This window comes from Capsicum annuum, chromosome 1, assembly GCF_002878395.1.
Source record: "Capsicum annuum cultivar UCD-10X-F1 chromosome 1, UCD10Xv1.1, whole genome shotgun sequence".
In the NCBI taxonomy this organism is placed as follows: Eukaryota; Viridiplantae; Streptophyta; class Magnoliopsida; order Solanales; family Solanaceae; genus Capsicum; species Capsicum annuum.
The window spans coordinates 64831317-64842016 of NC_061111.1; the positions used below are offsets into that span (position 1 = coordinate 64831317).

The window sequence follows — 10700 nt, forward strand, 5'->3', positions numbered from 1 at the left end:
TTCTAAACCTTATGGTGATAAAATTAGATTTACCCCCATTGCCCATATTTTTGCAAAAACAATGAACGTATAGTGACTCTAAAAAACCTTAATGGATTTTTCAAATGTACTTATTATATCACTTTGGGAGATTCTAAACCTTATGGTGATAAAATTAGATTTACCCCCATTGCCCATATTTTTGCAAAAACAATGAATGTATAGTGACTCTAAAAAACCTTAATGGATTTTTCAAATGTACTTATTATAAGCCATCAAAATGGTTGGGCTAATGAGTTAACGAGTTTATAAAATTTTATGGAATGATATGTATGACTTGCAAGTCTTGATATGATGATACCAACTAAATGATTGCACCTACGAAAGGTTTATATTTTGTCAAATGTTTAATGTTCATGAAAATATTATAAATGGGCTTAAAGAGAATTATGTAGTTTAACGATAAGGTGTATGTCCTCGTGACCAAACGGTTGAAATCTATGTTTAGATGACATAGGGATGGTTCACTTCTTAACAAGATGACCTTTTGATTTTCCACTAATAGGATGATATTATGGCCATGGTGATGTATATCTCAGTCCAAGTAGAAAATATGGATTGAGGCACCGACAGTTGGGGACAAACCAAACTCATATAGCTCATGAGTTATATAATATTGGTGATACTTCCTAGTACAGAACTAAAAATAACAAATGTTATGTCTTATACATTAAGTTACTTTCCTTAATTTGTTCTCACGACTTATGTTCAGTTATACTTGCTTTATGAAATATTTTGTACCTTCCCCTGGGTTGCATACCAGTATTCGTCGTACTAGCCGTTTTCAGACGCTACAATATTTCATGATTTAGATTAAATAGTATTTTATCATAGTACTATGTTGCAATAGGATTCTTCAGGACAACTTAAGCAAGTGGTAAGCCCTCCATATTCTGGAAGTTATATGATTTTCCTTAAATTAGACTTTGATAATCTATTTTATGGTATCATCGGGGCTATGTCTCGACTTAGATTTTTCAGTACCAAGTTTGAGGCTTCATACACATATACAATTGATGTCATAACATTTTATTTCAGGTTTGGATAAATTACGTTTACATTTAAGTTGGATTTCAACTTATTGGGTCTTTTCTGCAAATTTTAATATACTGTTCATGATGATATACTAAAAAATAAACCTATGACCGTTAAGTACTTTCAACAAATTGGTTTCACAATGCATTCTCTTAGAACAATTTCCAAAAGTCACTACATATACATACTTATATAACTTTAAATCTGGTTAAAATCGTAAAAACTATGCCCATGAGATTAAGGATAGCCCCACGTACCTTATGCTCCTTGAATTGGGAAAGAAACACTATTCTTGAAGGTTCTTGAACTTGGGAAACTTAGATTCTTGATTGCTTGGGGAAAAAGAAATTGAATTTGTTTTTGGGAAAAGGGGAGGGGTTTTTCTTGAGAGGGATTTGGAGAAGAATTGCAAATAACAACCTAAAAGATGCCCCAAGTCGTGTTATGGATGATTCGGTTAAGGAGGGAAAAGGCCCAATTGCTCCTAAATTATTAAATCAAAAAAATTGGATGCAACTGCATCTTATCGGGGTAGCTTACGAGTTCTTATGAAAATGATCATAACTTTTCGGTCGGGTATTAGATTAAGGTGAAATTGGTATTGTTGGAAAGATAATTCAATTATATACAATTTAGTGGGGCTTGAGATGAAAAATTCCATATATATCAAAATATATACACATTCAAAGTTGACCCTTGTAGAATCAAATACATAAATTTGGCTGAATCAAAGGCTCTTAGCTCATCTTTGTTAAGTGATTCGTATGACATTTTTCACCTTATAATCACTTCAAACACTAGTATAAGGATCATTACACATGAATTTAAATATAAGTCATGGGATTAGAGTTTACATACATAGGAATGATAGTTCGATTCTAGCTTAAAAATGAGGGGTGATACATTATCTCTCCCTTGTGATCATTCATCCCCGAATGATGGGTAATAACTTATTGAAGCTCTAAAAGTATTAAATAAATAACGTAACCTCACATTGAACATTTTTCCTCAAAAAATATGCAAAGGAATCAAACGAGCATCATGATATACCCTAGTGATCGTGTAAGCACGAAGCGCGAGATAATAAGAATTGACATAGACATGACATTGCACATGAGTTCCAAGGATTATAGCCATCACAACATAAGGCATGAGTATATTTTGTGATAATAGACCTGATTTACATTGGTACAATCATGAAATAAAATTTTGCGGGAGATAAAAATAGAAGCATTCTCTACCTTACAAGATTATGAGATATCACTGTTTAGGACTGACACTCTCTTAGGGGTCACCCGATAGTTTAGGACTGAATCCCTAGTCCTTAGGGACATCATATTAGTGGATCCATACAACCATTATTGGTACCCATGGCATGGTACTGACACCCTTCCAACTAGGGTTACAGGTTGGACCCCAATTTGATCAGATTGGGGCATATCAGTTAGTTGATACCTCCTACAGTATCAGTAAAGTATTCAATATAAGTTTAGTTCAGGATTGCTTGACCAAGTGTACATACATTCATTTGTTTAGTTATACAATTTACAGTCTTTCAGATTTTAGACTTATTTTATATTACATATTTATGTTTGGTCTTGCATTCTCAGATATCACAATTTTCATGCATTCATGTTCAGTTATCTCGTGCTATAAAGTTAGTGCTTATTTCATAGGCATAGTACCCTATGTATATTAGCCTAGCCTCATCTCATATACCAGTACATTCCAAAACTGACCACTTATTCTTTTTTGCGCTATGATGTCTTATATCATAGGTTTAGAAGAATAGTTTCTCAACCGCAATTAGACAACTCAACATAATCTAATAGCCTTAGTGGTAAGTTCCCATCCATGGAGGATATGTTATGATTATTCAATTATTCTAGTATTTCATTTTACTTAGTCAGTCGAAGTTAGTTGGGGGTCTGTCCCATCAACTCCTCAATTAGTTTAGAGGCTTTCAGACATGCAGACAGAATAGTAAGACAGCCAATTAGTTACTTTCAATTCTTATTAGTTGTTTCAGATATTTATATTTCGCAATTCATTATTTAGATACATATTTCTTTTTTAGATTATCTTCCGCATATGTGTTATATTCATATTTTATTCAATGCTCACAACAGGTACCAACTCATGGGTTAGCTTGTAGTCACTTGTGACCGTAAGCATAGTTGTCGCGACTAGGTGGTAGCCTCAGGTCTTGACAAAACTTGATATCAGAGCCTAAGTTTTTAAAGTGTCCTAGGGAGTATGAAACCTATGTTGACTAGAGTCTTGTGCATGGGGGTGAAGCGTTCCACACTTATGGACAAAAGGCTATGAAATATTTTAGAAAAAGATTCACTTCCTTTTGTATTCATGTCGTGTGAATGAGCATGACCTTTATTTAAACTCTATTTCTGACTTATTTTTCATTCCGTTTATAGACTATGCCTCACAAAAGAAAGAATGAAAGAAGGGATAGGGACCATCTTGCACCTTCGCTTGTTTAGGAAGATCATGAGAATTTCTCTCACGCCGAGTTCAGAGATGCTTTCACTACCTTAGCTCATTCATTAGCAGCTCAGAACAACCAGTAAGTTATTTTCCTATCTAACCAAGTGGCAAATACAGTTGCAACTAGGACTCGACATTTCACCTAAATGAATTCCCCCTTGTTTTCGAGATCTAAGTCTGAGGAGAATTTTCAGGAGTTTCTTGATATGGTTCAAAAAGTGATAGATTTTACGGGTGTCACTTTGAGTGAGAGTGTAGAGTTGGCTGCATACTAGTTGCAGGATGTAGCTCACACCTGGTGTAAGTAGTAAAAGGAGGATAGGGGTGTTGAGGTAGGGCCTGTAGAGTGGGAGGTATTTTCCATGACTTTCTTAGACAAATTCATTCCCTTAGAATTGAGAGAAGCTAAGGTAAAGGAGTTCATTAACGCGACATAGGTTAGTATGAATATGAAAGAATTCTCGCTTAAGTTCACTAAGTTAGTATGGTATGCTCCTTTGATATTGGCTGATAATAGGTCTAGAATGAGTAAATTTGTTTCTGGTGTATCGCAGGAGTTCATTAAATTGACCAGGGCAGTATGAGTGCGAAGGAATACTCAATTATGTTAAATAAGTTGGCGAGGTATGCTCCTTCGATTGTGGCTAATAATAGGTATAGAATGAGTAAGTTTGTTTCTTGTATATCTGATAGTGTGGTCAAGGAGTGTCGGACTTCTATGTTGATTAAAGATATAGACCTATCTAGGTGCATGGTTCATGCTCACCAGAATAAGGAATAGAAGCTTAAGGAGAAAGAGAGAGAGAATAAGAGGGCAAAAGTATGTAGTTTTAACTTTTCTCAACCGAGGTCAGAGGATGGAAACTATTCTCAGATCCATAAGAAATTCTCAGTTTTAGCTCCATCTTTAGCTAGTGCGCCATTTCTAATGTTCGGGAATGATAGTTAGGATAGAGAACCCACCTCTAAGTCATAGGGTAGCGTGAACAGTGGTTGTATAAATTAGGTTTGTAGAAAATATGGCAGGAATCTTCAGGGTCTATTTAAGGCTGGTAGTGATGTGTATTTTGGGTGTGGCAAGCTAGGCCACAGGTTTAGAGAGTGTCCAGTAGTTTCTCATAGGGGAAAGGATTTACGCCAACAAGGTCAATCTAATTTGTCATCAGCTCTAGCACCAATGGTCAGTTCCAAAATATATTGGATGCACTCTAGTCGTGACAGGATTAGGAAAGCTCTTCTGACGTAGTTACGGGTACGTTACAAGTATTTCATCTACATACTAAAGCTTTATTATACCCGGAGCTTCACTCTTCTTTGTAACCCCCTATTTAGTAGTCAATTTTGGTGTTAGTCCTGAATCTTTAGTCAAACCTTTCTCAGTGTCTAGTCTAGTAGGTAGCTCCACTGCAGCCAGGCAGGTATACAGGAACTATTCAATTATAGTGTCCTAGAGAGTTACCTCAGCAGATCTTATGGAGTTAGAGAAGACTAACTTTAATGTCATTCTCAACATGGATTGCCTCAACTCATGTTATTCCTTAGTTGATTCCAAAAATATAGTCGTTCAGTTTTAGTTTCCCAATAAACAAGTCATTGAGTTGAGGGGTAGTACCTCTGTGCTTAGGGGTCAGATTGTTTCTTATCTTAAGGTGAGAAAAATTATATCTAAGGGGTGTGTTTACCATCTTATTTAATTCAAAGACTCTGGTTCTAAGACTCCAAGTCTCAAATCCATTTAGTAGTAAGGGAATTTCTAGATGTATTCACTGAAGATCTCCTCGGAGTTCCTCCTAAAAGGAAAATTGTATTCGAAATAGATCTCCTTCCAGATACCCAGTCTATCTCTATTTTGCCCTAAATAATGGCTTCGACTGAGCTTAGAGAATTAAAAGAACAGTTGAAAGATATCTTAGAGAAGATATTCATCAGACCCAATGTTTCTCCATGGAATGCTCTAATCGGTTTCATGTGTAAGAAAGATGGTTCTCTTAGAATGTGCATCGACTACCGTCAGTTGAACAAAGTCACAATTTAGAATAAATATCCACTCCCCAGGATTGATAAATCATTCGACCAACTTTAGGGTGCCAGTTATTTCTCTAATATAGACCTAAGATCCGGCTACCATCAGCATAAAGTCAGAGAATATGACATTTCGAAGACAACATTCATAAGTTGGTATGGTCACTTCGAATTCCTTGTTATGTCTTTTGGACTAACTAATTCCCCTGCAACTTTCATAGACTTGATGAACAGAGAGTTCAAGCAGTACTTGGATATGTTCGTCATAGTCTTCATTGATGATATTCTTCTCCATTCGTGTAGTGAAAATGATTATGCAGACCATCTTAGAATTGTATTCCAGACTCTTAGCGCCCATCAGTTGTTAGCCAAATTCAGTTAGTGCCAGTTTTGGATAAGATTAGTAGTTTTCCATAGCCATATTGTCTCTGATGATGGCATTTGAGTTGACCCTTAAAAGACCAAAGTAGTGAGAAACTGGCCAGACCCACCTTTCCATCAGATATCAGGAGTTTCTTGGGTTTGGATGGCTATTACAGACGGTTTGTTGAAGGGTTATCTTCTAATGCATCCCCATGCCTCTATTGACTCAGAAGAAAGTCAAATTTCAGTGGTCAGATTCTAGTAAGAAGAGTTTCCAGGAGTTGAAGACTCGACTCAATTCAACCCAGTATTGACTTTGCAAGATGGTTCAGATGGGTTTGTAGTTTACTGTGATGCTTCTAGAGTTGATCTTGATTGTGTATTGATGCATAGAGGTAGGGTCATAGCCTATTCCTCAAGATAGCTTAAACCCCATGAAAGAATTAGCGTATATAAAGATTTTCTTCACATACATTAATTATTATAATAATTTTATCATAGATTTTAAGAGTCATATTTTAGGATTTCTTTTTATGTATTGGTATAAAAAGAATGTATCATATTTTTAAGGAGTTTAAAAATCCTTTTTTATCATGGTGCTTTATTTCTTTTCATATACTTAGCAGTTAAAATTACAAATATAGTGATTTAAAAACTAGAGAAAATAAGTGAAAAGGAGATTTTATCTATTACAAGCTCCATTAATTAAGGGCAGAAAGTTCAAAACAACATTTCTAAGTTTTTTCATACTATTAATATATTAAAAATAAAGATAAAGATTATATATTAAGATTAAAGATATAAATGTTGACTCCTTTTTTTATTGGTCAACATATAAGATAAGAATGACATGTGAAATTGGAAAGTTTTTATGAAATACATCCAAGTATAAAACATTATTTATTTATATTTAGTTTCTTACCATTTCTATATAGTGATGATTGTTTTGTTGCTAAAGTTTTGAATTAGATAAATCACTATCAAAAGACAAAACATATAAAGGCAAGACGAAAGATTTGCATTACTAGTTTGTCTGAGTGCTTTTGAGTTTCTTTTGAAGGTATGTTCGATTTCAACTTCTTTATCTTTTATGGGCCACGAGTCATATTCTTGAAGCAACTTATGTGTGACATGTGAGTCTTTTTGTGCCTCTATAAACACATTTCATCAACTTATATGTGTAATGCTACTGCTTTAGGTGGGGAGAAATGGATTTCCAACCATTTATAATGTTTTTTTTTTAGTTTTATGTCTCTATTATAAAAAAAAACTCTTCAATTTTACATATAAATCATTATTTTATACGTAACAATCTTAAAAGACCATTTCTTCTATTTAATATGTATGAGAGAGAGATTTTATTTTCTCATTTTTTTTAGGTTGGTTTGTTTTTGAGCATTTTATTTATTGAACTATATGAAATCCATTGATGGATTTTTGACAAACTTATTAATGTGTTGAAAATTTTCTATTTTGAACTCAAGAGAATGATATATAAAAAATGTAGAGTTTCAGTGAGTGGGGGTAAATTTTACAATCATCAATTATGATAAGGTAAATGATAATAAATTTAGGGAGAAATGATTTTTTATACCATTACAAATTTCTTTTATTCTAGATATTTTTATAAGATATCTACATCAAAAAATTAATTTCTTCTAGTCAAATTGTAAAAAGATAAGAAATCTAATTTCCTCCGATCCAAAGAGAATTTAATATTTTTGAGAACTATAAAAAAATTATTATAAGTCACAATAACTTACAATTTAAAATATTTAAAAAATTGATGAAAAGAATATTGGTTAAAACTTGTTTGACTCTCGAAATTAGAAGGTGCCAAAAGAAGAGAATAATTTATTTTCTTTTTCTTTTTTTTTTCCATCAGTTTGGTTTTTGTTTGTTTATCTTTTTTTCCCTTTTATATTTCCTTCTAGAATAATCGGAAGAGATATAACGCAATCACTTCATATTAATAAAAGTTCATTAAACAATTTTATATAACATGTCGGATCTGATGGACTTCTCTTTCATGAAGCAATGGCCTCTAATGATGAGCATCACCAAAATGTGGCAGTTGAAAAACCCTCAAAAATTGAAAGAGTAGAAAAATCCATCAAAAAAGCGGGCAAAAGTTCGGTTGTCATGCCGCGTGTTGTGCGTATTTACATGACGGACAATGAAGCCACAGACTCGTCTAGTGACGAGGAGGAAATGCTTCAAGGAGAGAAGTCCCAGAGACCTAAGAAGTTGTGGATAAAGGAAATCATGATTGAAAATGGAAGGACTAGGGTGATTTCAAAGAAGAAATCCAAAGAGAAGAAGCAGCTTCAAGTAAACATGAAGAAATACAGGGGAGTTAGACAACGAAAATGGGGCAGGTGGGCAGCAGAGATCCGAGACAAAAGAAACAATACTAGACATTGGTTGGGAACTTTTGACACTGCTGAGGAAGCTGCTGTGGCTTATGATGAGGCAGCCATTGAAATAAATGGTGCTAATGCTTTGACAAATATTCTGGAGCCACCACAAAAGAAAATCAACCCCTGAAAGATAGAAGGTGGATCTATAATTTAGTTAAATTTGATTGATTCAACCTTCCGTAGGTGGTTAAATTTCATTGATTGTTAATGCTTTATTATTTTTCTGTACATTATTTTATGTTTTAAACTTTGTATGCTTGCTTTTGTTAAAAGGGCTAATACTTCATTTTTTATATTTCGCATCTTTACAGTTCATTTTGGTATTAGAATATATGAAGGCAAATAGTAACCCGTCTAGGAGGTGTGTGAGGTTAGACGTAATGGGTTTAAGAATGGGTAGAATTCGGACTAAAGAAGTACGCCATTATCAAATCCATTGAGGAAAACCAGAAAAATCTTCCACCAAATTTCAAAAAACTGATGAAAGTAATTAAGAGCTTCTACAAACTTCCATCGGCTTCTAATACTGCACTATCAAAAAAGAAGTCTGCTGCTGAGGCTAAGCCTAAAACACTGTCAAGCCGAAAGCAAAGCCAGCTACTAAGGATAACCTTGCTGCCAGGGCAAAGCCTAAGGCTGCTCCTGGTAATGCAAAGGCTGCCACTAAGACAGCTGAGGTCACAAAGGTTGCTATAGAAGGACTCCAAGTTGGAAAGATTCGCAGAATGCTGTAATAGCCAAAAAGGTGCCGGCTAAATAGGCACCTTCTAAGAGCGTGAAGTCACTGGTGAAGAAGGTTTCCACAAGGAGGGGGAGGAAGTAGAAGCTCCGAAATAGGGAATTTGCGTGTAGGGATAGAAAAACAGTCGCACTAAAAGAAAGATGAATGGTGAGCCTCTAGCAAGGGATTCAGGTTTTTGCCCATGAGATTTAAACAAAACAAAAATCTCCGACCCCTGAGTCATGTATTGTATTTATCCGCATTTGTAACAATGCGTACATATCTTCCCATATGTATCTATCATTATTTGACTTTAAATTAAACTATATATACATACTTACATTTCATTAAAGACATATTTATGTTACGTTCAACATCATATGTCACAAAATATAACTCACGTAAAATACTAGATCTGCTTTTCTGAATCTCCTCTAGTGTTTAGTTTTTTTAAGAGTAAATGCACTATTTTCACCATGAACTATACAGAAAATTGCTGAAACATACCTGAACTTAAGGAGGGTCTTAATACCCCCTAGACTAATTAAAACCATATTTTTGGAAACCTTAGTGCCTACGTAGCACATACGCGGAACATCAGTGAATCAACACACTGAAGGTCCACGTAGGCATACTTATGTGCCACGTAGGCTCTAAGGTTGCCAAAAATATGGCTTTAATTAGTCCAGGGGCGGTAGTAGGACCCTCCTAAAGTTAGGGTGTGTTTCAGCATTTTCGTTTATAGTTTAGGGTGGAAACAGAGCATTTTCTCTTCTTTTAATAGAAAAACTTCATCATACGAAGAAAAAGGTATGATGTCATACAGAAGTTTAAACAGTTCAAACAACAACTCAAAACCTCGAATATATATCTAAATTAGCGTAAGTTAGACATATAACATTTGTGTATTGAAACTCGCATATCAAGGAGAGATCAAATCAGAAAAATTTAATGAAAAGTTTGTCTATGAAAATCAAGGAACTGAAAAGTTACCTAGAATTAGGAAAGATTTGTCTATTAGGCTTTTCTTCATTCAGGAATTGTAAATGAAGGGAGAAAGAAAAGGATTATATTTATTCAAAAAACTTCATTTCTCGAACAATTTTTGACAAATGTTTAATTGAAAAAAACTATGTAGTACACAAGATGTGCTACAGATGGGAGACTGTCTAGAATTTATGGAGAGTTTGAGCTGAACATAGAATTGTGTCAGATTATACATTTTGTAAAGACTGTCAGGACGTTGTTCATGCCTAACTATCATACTTACAACTTCAAGAGTAAAAATTGTGTTGGAAAAGAAATTATAATCTGAAATTTGAATAGGACATCATGATTTTTGACCTAAATAACTTCTTGTTAGTAATTTGATATTGGTTTGTGTTAAAATAAGAGACAATATCTGGGAATTTTCTTCTCTTCTATATTCCTTGCCAATCACCTTTATTTATAGAAGCTACAAGCTAAAATCAATCTTCTCTTCTAAGCTAAACAATGAAACTAAAATACTAAAAAGACAAAGAAGAAGCTTCTCTTCTAGGCTAAAATAAAGGGACCCACTATTCTATATTGGCCCATGTTTATTTTGTCTAATATCC

The 10700-nt window shown here is 34.2% G+C and overlaps 1 pseudogene; it reads left to right on the forward strand.

Moving 5' to 3' along the window:
- The window catches only part of LOC124897731, a 30764-nt pseudogene extending 22128 nt beyond the window's left edge, over positions 1 to 8636 (forward strand).
- Positions 8637 to 10700: the final 2064 nt, after the last annotated feature.